Raw genomic sequence first — 14504 nt, 5'->3', positions numbered from 1 at the left:
CAGCCTTTTTCACCAGATCAGTTGCATACTTTTCCTGGGAGAGATGAAGCCCACCCTTGTGTCTCTTCACCTCAATTCTAAGGAAGAAATGCAAGTTTCCAAGATCCTTCAAAGCAAAATCTGCACCCAAGTCCTTTAACAATCCTATGATTGCTTCATTAGATGAGCTTGTCACAATAATGTCATCAACATATATGAGAACAAATATGCATGTGTTGGACTTGCTGTAAATAAACAATGAGGTGTTAGACTTAGATGGAATAAAGCCAAGTGCCTGCATCTTATGGCAGAGACGGGAATACCATGCCCTTGGAGCTTGCTTTAGTTCATACAGTGCTTTGTCAAGTTTGCAAACATGAGAGGGAGCACTTTTGCTTTCAAACCCAGGAGGTTGTTTCATGTACACTTTCTCTTCTAGAACACCGTGAAGAAACGCGTTCTGTACATCTAATTGTCTGATACTCCAGCCTCTGGAAACGGCAATAGACAAGACAAGACGGATGGTAGAAGCTTTAACAACTGGACTAAAGGTGTCCTCATAATCTATACCATACCGTTGTTTGAAGCCTTTTGAAATGAGTCTAGCTTTATAACGATCAATAGTTCCATCATATTTCCTCTTAATTCTGAACACCCACTTGCAATCAATAAGGTTTTTACCTTGCTGTGGAGGAACCAAGTGCCATGTCTTGTTTTTCTCTAGAGCTTTGTATTCTTCACACATTGCCCTGTTCCATTTTTCGTTACTAAGAGCCTCTTCAAGAGTGCTGGGCTCTCCTGGTTCACCTATAGAGCAAACTAAACCATATTTGGTTATATTTTTGTAATTTAAAGGTTGGATTACACCTTGTTGCAGCCTTCTGCGACGTTGAGGTGCAGGAGAGTTTGCGGTCGCAAAGGATCCTGTAGCCCTTTCTGGAGATAGGACAGCGACGGCCCCCGAGGACGATCCGCCTGCAACAGCCAGTTCGGAGCGGACCTGATCTTCTGTGGCAACGTGCCGAGGCGCTGGTGCGGTGGGAGCCGCAAAAGATCCAGGGGGCTGATGGGCTCATCATGAGCCTGTGATGACGCGGGCCCGCTGGAGTCAGGGGCTGTCTCCACGCCCGCCTGGCGAACGAGGGAACGCCGCTTGTAGCACACGGGCTAGGCCGCAAAATGTGTGCGGTCCTGGCCATCCTCGGACTGCCGCATGGCAACTGGCGATTGGCGCGGGCCGGAGGGCGCGCCTCGCCCGGTCGGAGGTGGCCGCCAGTCAAGCAGCGGGTCGATGGCGCGCGTGCGGCCGACCGCGGCTGGCGCGTCTGGCTCGTCCGCCGCAGATTCGCGGCTGTCACCTGGCGCAGATCCCGGAGATGATTACCTTGTTCTCTGCAGCAGAGATCCTGAGGAGGATATGTTCCCCATGCCGCGGCACACGCGATATAGATCGTTGGGACGATTTCTTCACCATTTTCATCGCCGTTTTCACTGTTTGGCGCCCCTGGAACATCAACAAAAGACTCATGCGCATTGTTTAGAGGGTTAGCCAACATATGATCATCACAATTGTTAATGCCCCCTTGATCATAGCTAAGGAGATTAGAGGTTAGCAAAAGAATTTTTTTCTGAAGGAGGGCACCAGCATTTGGGTGAAGATCTGAAAAAGGAAACTTGGTCTTATCGTAGACGACGTCACATGAGATATAGACACGACCCGTGGATATGTCAAGGCACTTTACACCCTTGTGTTGTGCGCTATATCCAAGAAAAGGACATTGCTTGGAACGAAACATTAGTTTGCGTTTGTTGTAGGGACGTAGATTTGGCCAGCATGCACAGCCGAAGACATGAAGTGTAGTGTAGTCTGGTTTGGTGTGAAGGAGGCGTTCTACTGGAGTTTCATTATTTGTGACATGGCTAGAAAGTATGTTAATAATGTGGACAACAGTAAGAAATGCTTCGTCCCAAAACTTGAGGGGCATGGAGGCATGGGCTAATAGAGCGAGGCCAACTTCAACAATCTGGTGATGCTTGCGTTCAGCTGAGTCATTTTGTTAGTGAGCGTGAGGGCATGACACAAGATGTGAGACGCCAAGAGTTTGGAAGAAGGAGTTCAACTTCTTATATTCCCCTCCCCAGTCAGACTGGACAGCAATGATTTTAGAGTCGAACTTGCGCTCAACAAGTGCTTGAAAATTTTGGAACACTTGAAAAACATTGGATCTTTTCTTAAAAAGATAGATCCAAGAAAACTTACTGTAGTCATCAATAAAACTCACATAATAGGTGTGTCTACCAACAGAACTAGGAGCAGGGCCCCACACATCAGAAAAGATCAATTGCAATGGTTTGGTAGAAACACTGGTGGAAATTGGATAAGGTAATTGATGACTTTTAGCTCGCTGACAAGAATCACAAATAGTTTCAACATTGCGCTCACCAACATGCGGGAGCTTATTTTCCTAAGCAAATTTTCAACTAAAGAAAAAGAAGCATGTCCTAATCGATCGTGCCACCGTGTTGACGAGAGTTTGACAACACCAAAAGCTCGTTTATTGAATCTTGTGCGCTTCGGAATCAACGGGTAGAGCCCTCGAACACATCTACCGCGTTATAGGATTCTTCCCGTTGCCTGATCCTTGATCAAAAAGAAATAGGGATGAAATTCAAGGAAGACATTATTGTCAAGAGCAATTCTATGAACAGAGAGAAGACTTTTGTTGGCACTAGGAACATGCAAGATTTTCCTAAGATGAATTTTACGACTAGGGGTATTAAAAGTTGAGTGACCAATGTGGTTTATCCTCATACCTTCTCCACTAGCAGTGTGGATTTGATCTTTGTCGCGGTATTTTTCCTTCATGGTCACCTTTTCAAGTTCAATGGTGATGTGGTTGGTGGCGCCGCTGTCGACGTACCAGTTGGTGTCGATCCCATAGGAGCCATCCACAGCAGCAACAACTTTGTCCTCATCTTGGGAGGAGTCATCATCGTCCTCATACCGGTACCAGCAGTCCTTGGCCATGTGCCCTGGCTTGCCATAGATCTAGCAGCGAGGTGCATCTGGACGCGCTCTGGTGGAACCGCCGCGGCGACCCCTGTTGTTGGTGAAGGAGGGCCGGCCTCCGCGGGAGTTGCCGTTGCCGTTGTTTCCCCCACCAGAGTGCTTGCCCCTGGGACGAGGCGACCCGCGCTGACGAGAGGAGCCACCACCGCGGCCGCGAAAAGCGGCGTTGGCAGACGACTTGAACCCGCTCGAGGACTGAAAGAGCACCACGCGCTGATCGAAGTTACTCATCATGGAGAAGAGTTCGTCGATGGAGACCAGCATGATGCGGGCGTCGAGGGCGGACACCAGGGGCTGGTAGTACATGTCCAGCCCATGGAGGATGTAGGAGACGAGCTCATCGTCTTGGAGAGGCTTGCCGGCCGCGGCAAGTTCGTCCGCCATGCCGCGCATGTGGGCGAAGAAGGTGGCGACGGACTGCTTCCCCTTCTGCGCGTTGATGAGAGTTGTGCGGATGTTATTCACCCGGCTCAGAGATTGGGACGAGAACATGCCCGCCAGAGCTACCCAGAGCGCGTGCGACATGGTGATCGCGGTCACCTGCACGAGCACTTCTTTGGACGGGTTATTCAGCAAGTAGCCTAGTACCTGTTGGTCCTCCCGGACCCAGATGGGGTGGAGAGGGTTGGGCGCTGATGATTCCTTCCCGTCTTTGTCCTTGCTGACGAGGAAGCAGGGCGGCTCCGGTGTGGTGCCATCGGCACCTCGCATCTACGGCACGATCTGGGCGCGCCACAGGACGTAGTTGGTGCGGGTGAGCTTCTCCGTGACCTGCTGATTGAGGTTTGGGTGGGAGGAACCGGAGGAAGACATGGCTAGGGCACTATTGGAGATGAGCTAGGTTTGATGATTGGAAGATGAAGGCTCTGTATACCATGTGCGAGAGCAGAAACGTCTTACCCTATCGTGGGCGACGTGTTGCGTGTTATATAGGCAGGTGTGCGAAGCCTAATCACGCGTACAAGGTTGTTGGAGATACAACTTAAAGAGGAAGAAAGACAGGAGATAAAGGAGCTAGTTACAACCAAATATAAGATAAACAGATGCGCCTATCTATCTCCTAACTACAAGTGAATATCTCCTGATGTGGCCTGATACGTTGTATGTTTGACAGAGTTAACCAACCTTCTCGTTTATGTACTGAAGACCACGTCACATTTGACATGTTGCGGGATCTAGGCATCAACATGGAAACTGATGCCGTAGATCACTTTGATCGATTGGGTGCCGCATGAAATTCAAGAGGCACTGGTCACCCAATGTGGAAGATTTATTTTTGAGTTTGTGCCAAAGTTCTTAAAGTCAGTGCCGATGGATGGAGCCTATTTGAATCTATGTTGATCAAAGCAGAATGGAACTACTTCCAGGACATTGCCAGAAGAAGCGCTACGTTCCAGTCTTTGGGTCAGAATTGTACCGACGTTTCTTATGAAAAGTGATCATGAATTTAATTTCAAATAACCACAGCTTCAAACTCAGCGCACACACAAAACACGGTTTTACCAGCCTGAACTGAACCCATCTCTTAATAGACCTAGTTTAGCCTTGGTACAAGTCCATCACATAAAGAGGCGTGCGTACACTAGTATTTCAGGGTTACAATTAAGTTACAGAACACTTCATACTTGCTACACAGGATCAGCAGCTTGAGGGCAAGATAGGCACGCATTCGTCGATATACAGTTCATCACATTAGTAGAGTTCCTGCTGGTATTTAAGTTCTTTCTCCAGATCTACTTCTTCCTCAAGCTCATGCCATGTCGGATAGCACCAAAACGGCTTGGGCACAGGCCATCTGTTAAGAGTAAAACATGAATAAGCTGCTAAATAATACTCCTTGTTTGGAGTATATATCCAGCAAAAGGTCTTATTGAATGCGTAATAAATAAACAATACCTGTTTGGGCTATGATTATCGCTGACAGCAACAGACCTACAAACAGACCAAAAATAGTTTTAACATACAAGAACATTTTAAATAGCTAAACAAACACACACGCGCGCGCGAGAGAGAAGATCAAAACCATTGCAACATCAGTTTACTGCTACATATGTCTGAACATTAAGAGGCAAAATGGTTCAACCGTAAAAGAAGATTAGACTTGAAAGCTGGCACGAGTTCAAAATAAAAAATAACCTCAAAACAACAACCAAAATTAATCCAGATTTTGTCATTATAATTCCAGGTTAGGGTGATGCTACGAGATATACGATACAATACTTTCATATATTGCATATCTACGATTTGACATGCTCAACAGTCAGACACAACCATAGGATGGTCTTACCGTATGTTATTTATCATATGCACAAGAGTACTATTCCAGATTCTAGTTAATGTGATCAGTTATAGAAGATCAAAAAGGTAACAGATGTCCTATCGAGGAAAGTAAACTTTCAAGCTTGAATATTATGCAGATGAACATATTGTACACAAAATTACATAAATACAGGAAGCATACCCTTGTGCATCAAAATTCTTCAAGACTTCTGAAATTATATTCACTGGTACGTATGGAGTTTCTTCCAAGCCATAGAAGTTCATGCCAATAAAATTTACATCAAATCAATAAGAGGCCCTCCAATCCCAGCCTAGCACAAACACATAAGTAACAAAGAGGAAAAGACGGTATTTGTAAGCCATACAGATGGGGTGATGGATTTAATTACTCATTTTGATGCAACTACTTATTTCCACCATACGAAAAACACAGCGTACCTTGGTGATTTTACAAGTGGAGGTCTTAAGCTCTTTGCAATTAAGCTTACTTGGTTTGTCGATCAGTATCCCACTTGTGGCCAAGAATTTACCCGATTTGTAGCCACGCCCTACAGCTACTACCTTCATCTGAGGTTTCATTTGCATCTGATCGTTGATTTGTGCTGTCCGAGAACAGCAGAAACCCATGATGTGGACGACAGCAATGTTATAATGTAGACTGTAATGTTGCAATGTCCCTGTGGTACGTCGATTATCTGGAAGGCACACTACAATCTGCAATAAATGATACGGTAGGACTAAACCAGTGTTATAATGAATAAAGAAAGGGGGTAATTAAACAATTATTAGTAGAGTAACAACCTTCAAGTTATCAGCAACAGTGTTTTCATCGTCAGAAGTCCTAACCAAACTTGCAGAGGTTAGAACTCTTGTGGTGGACCCATTGCAGTCTATGAATACGCCTGTGCAAGCAAAACACCTTTTTCGTCCTACAAGAGTAATGATTCACACAATTTAGTGATGAAATTGGGAAGAGAATGCCAAAAGTAAACGATCTTATAGTGAACAAAATAAAATTACCAATGAATGAAGCCAATGTGACAACACTTTGAGACATATTTGAATTAACGCTTCTTTCAAGTTCGCTCCAGATATCTTCACTAAATTCCTCTTCAAAATTATTAAGCAACCGCATGCCCGCTGACCACAACAATAAAGGTTCAGTAGTTGAGAGGTGTTCAACAGAATGAGTAATAAATATAAAAAAGACACAAATGAACTCACTATCGTCCCAAACCGGGAATGGATAACCACTGGACCTCATCTCTTTTTTTGTAGCATCAGCTGAATTTTGCAACATAGTAAAGTGATTGATGACCCCATGTATAATGATGATCAGGAAAACTGAAAGCAATGACTCACCAGAATCAAGATATCTCGGCCACCGAGTACATAAGAACGCCCACTTTGATAATCTATCCACGAGTCCTGGTACCACAGGGGTGAAACAATTAATGACTGTGACCAATGATCAATAATTAACACTGAAAGTGACCCAACCTGGATGACATTCTGGATCACAGAGAGTACATATGGAAGGTTTCCGATCCTTAGTTTTCTCTCCTCCCTTTGAGCTGTCTAAAATGGAGAAGATTAGGGAAGGGAAATAAGCTGAGGTTAGAAAACCGAAAAGCAGTATGAAGGGGAGTATATTCTCATATGGGTGTGGCTAGGTCTCAGTCGACTAAGATTTAACCAAGTCTCAGTCAAGTGACATAACATGTTGGTTCAGAAAAAGTGACATAACATGCAAGAGAGAAAAGGAAAAAAAACTAAAAAGAAAATATTGCACAAATCTCAATGTAAGATCTCACAAATATAGTATCGATTGAGACTTCATTATCTCTCGGTCGATTGAGGCTTAGCAAGACTGTTCTCATATAGCATGGTAGTGATGAATTGCCCGACGAAGTGATGACTGTGCACAATTTAGCAACCTGAAGGAGTGAAGTTCTTTTCTCACCTTGTGAATCAGACTTGTGAGGTCTGGAAAATTTCCTTATTGTACTATCAGGTCTTTTTTTACTTGTAGCCCTGCAGCAGAATGTGATAAACTCATCAGAGTAATAGAGAAATCCGCAAAAGTAAAACATGGATGATATGTATGCATGAATATCAAACAACTACATGCACTTAAATGTCAAAAGGGGGCAAATTAGGGATTGGAGTCAGATTGCACTAAATAACAACACAGTGGGAAAAATCCTAAAGCCTAAATATTTCGATGAAGAAACCATAAAATGGAGAAAATATTATACCATACCTACCAGTCAGGGTGGACGAAACGAGCGGTCCTTCAGACCGGCTCGTAGCCCGCTCGGTCCAGGCCGGCTCGGTCCTAGCCCGACTAAAAACACAGCCGGTCCGAGCTGCAGATTCCGGCCCGAAAATTCGTCGGTCCGGTCCGGGCTTTCACCGAGCCAGCTCGCAGGACCGACAAACCGATGCATCGGCGTGGCGGGAGCGTGGCGGGAGTGCGGCGGGAGCACGGTAAGCACCGAGTGGGGCGTGGCTGGGGCTTGGGTGGGGCATGGCGGGGCTGTGGCGAGGGCGTGGCGGGGCTGTGGCGGGTGCGTGGCGACCCAGAGGTGGCGGGGGCGCAAGAAAACTACCGTCGTCTACGTCCGCCACCGCGGGGCTGTCGTCCGCGCGGCCACTGGACTCTCTGGCCCCGGTGACCTTGTCCATTGGATGCGCCAGAGTCTGGTTAGTCGTCTTAGCCAAAGAAATCGACGTGGGAGGTCCTACGTCGCCGCATCGATCATCGTCCCTTTCGTCTCAGTTCACTGGCCGTCCGTCGCCGTTGGGCTGCCATTGGTGATGTTCTTGGTTACTCTAGCTTCCATTGGTTCTTCTGTAGCTTGCAGACATCTCGTCGATGAGCTGCGCTTCCTCTAGCCGGAGCAGCCGCCGTCGGAGCTCGAGTGCGCGCTCTGGCTTGTGTACTGGCCGGTCCTCTCGGTCCTCTCGGTCCGGCCCGGGCTTTGCCGCCGCCGGTCCGGTCCCTAGAAACAGGACCGCCAGACTGGTCGGTCCGGTCCGGCTCGGTCCGCCGGCGGCCGGTCCAAGTGACGGCTCGGTCAGGGACCGGACCGGCCCGGACCGTGTCCACCCTGACCTACCAGGAACTTTGACTACCTTATCATTTAAACAAGTACAATAGCTTTAACATGGACACCAGAGTCCCAATTGAGTACAGGGCAACTGCCAGACATGCTGACAAGACATGTGGTATGGATATGTGTCAAGGTCACGCTGCAACTTAATCCAGCCACAGATGTCAGAAACAACCAATTTGTTATCAAGGGGGATGTTCTCAAATGCAGGCCAACTACGAGATGCAAGTATACTCTAGAAGCTACAAAAACATCAAAACAACTCATGACTGGCACAAGCTAACGCATTTAAAAAATGGTTTGACATTCAACATGATTGGTAGTAAACTCATGTTTCAGTTTCAAATATGCTACCACACCCAACCTCGGCTACTGATGTACGGAATTGTTGTAGGTACTTTTCATTCATTTTGTATCTCTACTGATGATGTGTGGTCAGCTTCCTTGAAATTCCAGGTTGAACAATAGATTCACAACAAGTGGAACAGATGGCCTACGGTCATCCAGGAATTGTTTCAGTTAGACTAGTTGTTTGCCGAAGGACAGGCCTGGTGCAGTAGTGAGTACTCCCTAGTGTGGGAGCTTCTAGCACTGTGTCTGTCCTTTGAGACTAGTTGTTTGTTGTTAATCATTATCCAGAATAGAATGTGCTCAGCGAAGTTTATTGGCAAATCAGGCCAGGCGTTTAGTGTATAGCACTAATTTCTCTGCTAATAGTTCTCATTCGCTCAGTATTACAGTGATTGAGCATGTTAGACTCCTCACTACATACCAATTTGTGATCATGCTTTAACTGCTCTTAGCCTTGTACAACACATGTTGTAAATTAAACACTGTGATTTCATAGTCAATGCAAAATGCCTGCACATTTTTTGAGAATGCAAATAACCTTAAACAATGCTTTCTCAATAAACAAATTAACGGCTCAACGACATGAGAAATTTGTATAATGCCTGTTGTTAGCTGCAGTATGACGTCATAAGAAGCCGCTATTGTATTAAGTGCAATATTGGTTAAGCTTTCCACCATTATTACTTTTCCTAACAATGAGTAACCCATGTGCACAAAAACTAATAAGATCAAGCAGGAGAGAGTAAACATAGGTAAAAAAGAGGAAGAGATATATAAACCAGCCAGAGAATCTTTGGCTCATAAGTATGGAGGACATACCACCATGGAATTATTTTGCTGAACTGCAGCAGGAGTTCACGAATTGTGTTCCTCGGTAGGAATGGAGTCTCTTTCTCAGCATAAAAGTTCATCCCAATGAAATCCCCATTAAAATCAACAAGGGGCCCTCCAACTCCAGTTTATGAAAAGAATAAAGTGACACTCAGCCAAGCACAAGAATTTAGGGATGCTGAACAAAGTTTGTATAATTGAAAACCAGGACTAATTTTTTGTGCCCTCAAAAAATTGTTCAAGTGCATATATGACAAAATTAAACCACCCATATAATGACACAATTTCATTTATTTATTTCCGCTATGTATAGAAAGTGAGGAATCAACAGTGCACCATAGTAATTTCACATGTGGAGATGCCAAGCTCCTCGCGGTAAGCTCCTCCTGGATTGTCAGTCAACATCCCAGCTGTGGCCATTAATTTTCCTGAGTTGAAGCAACGCCCTACAGCAACTACTTTACTCTGAGACTCAATTTGCCGCTGATGATCTAGACATGCTACTTGAAGGGAATGATAGCGAATGATGTTGATAACAGCGACAGTGTGTTTCAAATCATAGAATTGCAACCATCCCAATTCGATTTTGTTATCTGGAAGGCGCACTTCAATCTGCAATGATAAAGCAAGACAACAAGTATTCACCCAGGTTAGCAGAATGGTTACCATGATGTTAAATAAGCAAGCAATAGTTTGCCGCTGATGTTAAATAAACAAAAACAAATTGGCAGTACCAACCCTCATATCGTGAAAGATCTTGCAGTCGTCATCGATTGATCTAACCAAACTTAATGAAGTCAGAAAGCTTGTAGTTTTCGGATTGTTCACGGTAGTTATGCCCGTGCATGCGAAAAACAGTGTATTATTTCCTGCACAAGATTGTATTTCTAAATTCTGAATCATGAACTACTAACGAATAGGTAAAGATAAAAAGATGTGAAGCTAATGTTCATAGTCACCGTCATCGAATGAAGCAATAGATACAACAGTTCCCTCTAAGTTCGAGGCGACTTCTTTACTGAGTTCCGTCCACACACCTTGACCAGAATCACTTAAGCTGCCAAATTCCTCTTCAAAAGGATTCTCCGGAAGTGAATTACCTAGTTAGGGAAGCATCATCGTATCATACAACACAGTTCTGAAATGGATCTACACAAATCGTACGAGCAGAAGAATGAATAAGTAGCGAGACTGAGACAACCAGTGGCTCACCTTGGCTACTTGTGGAAGCCTTTTGTTTTTTGGTCTGGCTTCTGGTGCGGACGCCTTCTCGCTTCATATCTCCGGCCTAGAGCGGAAAGAATTAAATTCAGACAGTGAATCACCAAAAGAAATCGGGGGGTGTCAAAGCAGAGTTTTGGTTAAAATCACCCAGCGCAATAATAAAGAAAATAAAAAAAGGTGGAGCGTGGCCGAGCCTAACTTCAGAATTTGTGAAGGCAAATAATTTCACCGCGACGCAATCGATCGACAGCGAAAAAGATGGGAGGCAGGGGGTTCAGTTAATCACCGGGTGAAAGAAGGTCGTACCGAAAAATCAAATGTCCAGAAATCGCGGCCGGGTGAAGACAGCGATGAGGAACGGCGATGGCGGCGCGCGTGGGGGTGGGGAACAGAGGCGTCAGCCTAGGGCACGCGGTGCTGGGTCGGGTTGAAGCGAGGGCTCGATCGCCCGCTCGGGAGAGGAAGAGGAGGAAAAGAAAAACGGGACGGGACGGTTGGAGACGACGATCATTTTCTTTCCTCCACGATGTTGATAAAAGCGGTGCCACGAATGGTACGCAGTATCCGTCTCGGCACGCGTCCGGACCGGATGCGGACACATATACGAAGGTGGAATATTCGTCAGTATTTTAAATGTCATATATTGAGCGGAAAAGATAAAAGGGCGCTTATAGGCGCCGGCGCACCGGCTGAATTGTTGGGCCGGTCAAGCCCCAGCCGCCCGATACATCCGTTCCCAACCGTCTAATTGCTTTGTTTTAAAAGTCAAACACACAGAAAAAAACACGCACAGGAAACAAGAAAAAAAGGACAGCGTGCGCGCATGCCGGATCAGTTGGCTCGCCGGCCGCCTGCGATCTTGCTTGCCACCGCGACACCGCGCCCGTCACCCGCGCTCGCCTGCCGCTTGCCTGACAGTCGTGTCTGGCACTTGCCTTGGCTCCCTGCTCGTCATGGTTGCAACTCGAACACAGGAGGGTTCCAGCGCGCTGCCATTCATGGTTGGAGCATCCCCGCGTCCCCGTCTCCGGCTCGCCCCTATTGTGAACTTGCACCGCCATGTCTAGCAACAAAAACCTCTAGTGCCGGTTCCAGCAAAAAATAATGATGGTTCCAGCAAAAATCTCAATAGCACAAAAACTTCGGTAGTAGATTTGTAGCAAAAAAAATAGCTAGTTCCAGCAAAAAGAAACACCGGTTCCAACAAAAAATCATGCCGCTTTGAGCAAGAATGTTTGCTGGTTCCAGCAAATTACATGACACTAATGCATGTTGGATGTAGCAATTGAGAACATTGGTTGTAGCAAAAACTCAAACGGTGGTAGCAAAGAAATTGATGCACTGGTTCCCCCAAAAAACACATGGTAGCAAAATATTTGATTGGTTCCAACAAAAACCGAGGTTGGTTGTAGCAAAAATGTACAGTGGTTGTACCAAAAACAAATGACATGGTAGCAAAAATTTGGGTTGGTTTCATGAAAAAGAAACGAACATGGTGGTACCAAAAAAATTGATTGGTTCCAGCAAGAACTGAAGATGGTGGTAGCAAAATTGAAAACCGGTTGTACCAAAAAGCAAATGACATGGCAGCAAAAATTTGAGTTGGTTCCATAAAAAAGAACATGGTTGTAGCAAAATCTTACACTGGTTCCATCAAAAATCAAGGGCGTTGGCAGCAAAAATTGGGGTTGCTTCCAAGAAAAGAAAATGTTGGATCTCCATCACTTGTCGCCGTGGTTGCAGCGCCTCAACGCCAGCCGCCGCGGCTCTCCATCACTTCTCGCCGCCATCGGCAGCACCGGTGGGTGTTGGTTTGCAGTGCTGGTCGCTGGTTGGGGGTGAGGGGGCGGGGTGGGGGCAGCCATGGTGGGGGAGGCGCGGTGGCCATGGCTAGTGGCACAGCCGGTCGCCGGTGGGGAAGGCGCAAGCATCTACAGAGAGGAAGAAAAGGGGCGAGCGGAGGAGGTTGCGGTAGAGATGCACGAACGAAGAATGAGTGGATGATGTTGTCCCTAAAGAGATAAGGTAATACCGGAAATGGTCGTTCGGTGGTGGGCCTGTTTGCAGAGAAAGCAAGCGGTGCGACCGGCCCGACGATTCGGCCGGTGCGCCGTGTGGAAAGGTTTCCCAAAGATAAAAGGGTTTATACAAACCAAACGATTTTCATTTAAGCACCAAATCTAAATCCTCGTTGGCCATGGACACGTCTGCGGTCCATGTCCTTCTCTTCGACGGACATGAGCACATCAATCTTTCATGTCCTACTTTCCCTTGTCGGAGTTCACCATCTAGTCGAGGACATTGCCGGCCGAGGTGAAGTCCATGATAAACGTGGATGGCCTGACCTCATGAACGGCGTGAGCGACGCAAATGATGCGCAGCTGCCGACGTCCGCAACATTCTCATCCGTGAACGCCTCCATCGCCTACGCCTCATGATGTGCAACCACCACCGCTCACGGCGGACTACGTTGCACGGATACTTGGATACATATCGGATACGTGATAGGGGACACGCCTGATACGCCAATTTTCTAAAAACATGGATAAGGGAATACCTTTATATATAGATATTACATATATTAATTATTAAAAATATGAAGAAAAATAAGGAGCTTCTAGGTCAAAACATGCCTCAATAGGGTTACCCCTTTCTTTTCTTAAACTTGGTCCACTTCCATTAATTGGGAGTGGGATTTCCCTAGGTTTTCTGTTCCAATCAGTGCATCGATCGACTCTCTTGCTCACCTTTCAATTGAAGAAGAACATTGACTGACATATTTTGACACGAACTCACGTCCATGTTGGGAATCTTCATAACGTGTACCTTTACTATAGAGGGGATTTCATGTCGAACGAGGGGTTTCAGGTATCCAAAACGTATCGCCGAAGTATCCTAGGAGTATCAAATATTATTTTCTTTTTTAAAAATAAAAAAATTGAGGGAAACTTACGGGATACGTATCAGGCCGTATCGGGGCAGTATCTGAGTATCGGGGCAATATCCGGCTGGATACACGTGCTTTCTGAAGTATCCGCGCAAGGTAGACGACGGATGGCGCGGGTGCAGCGCATGGGTTTGTACATCACCCGCTGCTCATCCACGAAGGCCTGATTTTCCGCGACCATGGCCACAACGACCTCCTTGTTCGCCTTGTTGTCCGTGATCTGTACCTTCGCGAGCCAATGCTGCTCGAGGAACTGTAGGTTCTACCACTGCTCTTCCTACAACATCTGGAACATGGAGACCGGCGGCAAAGGCCGCCATGACCGCGTCAAAGTGTGTCCGCACATGCATGCGCCATGGTGAAGCCTGCAACCGGCACATGCCCCGGACTCTGGTGAGAGACCACCTAGCCGAGACATCGTCACTCACCACCATCATAAGAATAGAAAAGAGAGTGAACTGAGTGCAACTCGGCTGATTAAGTCTCTTGTGGTGAAATCATCTCACTAGGGTTGAAGTCCTAAACTTAGCAATGGTGCTTGCATTTCCTGGGAAATTTTAGGCTTTCCGGCGATGTTCGTTCGCTGGGAGGAGACATTCTCGTGGACTATAAGACTCTCGTGGTGACTTCGTCAATCATCAAGATAATGTGCTGGCTTAGTCTCTCAGAGGTGCTCATAGGGACAGGGTGTGTGCGTGCATTCCTG

The 14504-nt window shown here is 46.3% G+C and overlaps 1 pseudogene; it reads right to left on the bottom strand.

Moving 5' to 3' along the window:
* Nucleotides 1-4557: 4557 nt before the first annotated feature.
* On the bottom strand, nucleotides 4558-11374 carry LOC123076096 (uncharacterized; annotated as a pseudogene).
* Nucleotides 11375-14504: the final 3130 nt, after the last annotated feature.

The sequence above is a fragment of the Triticum aestivum genome, chromosome 3D (genome assembly GCF_018294505.1).
Source record: "Triticum aestivum cultivar Chinese Spring chromosome 3D, IWGSC CS RefSeq v2.1, whole genome shotgun sequence".
NCBI lineage: Eukaryota > Viridiplantae > Streptophyta > Magnoliopsida > Poales > Poaceae > Triticum > Triticum aestivum.
The sequence above is the reverse complement of the archived record's forward strand: the minus strand, read 5'-3'. Positions and strand labels throughout refer to the sequence as shown.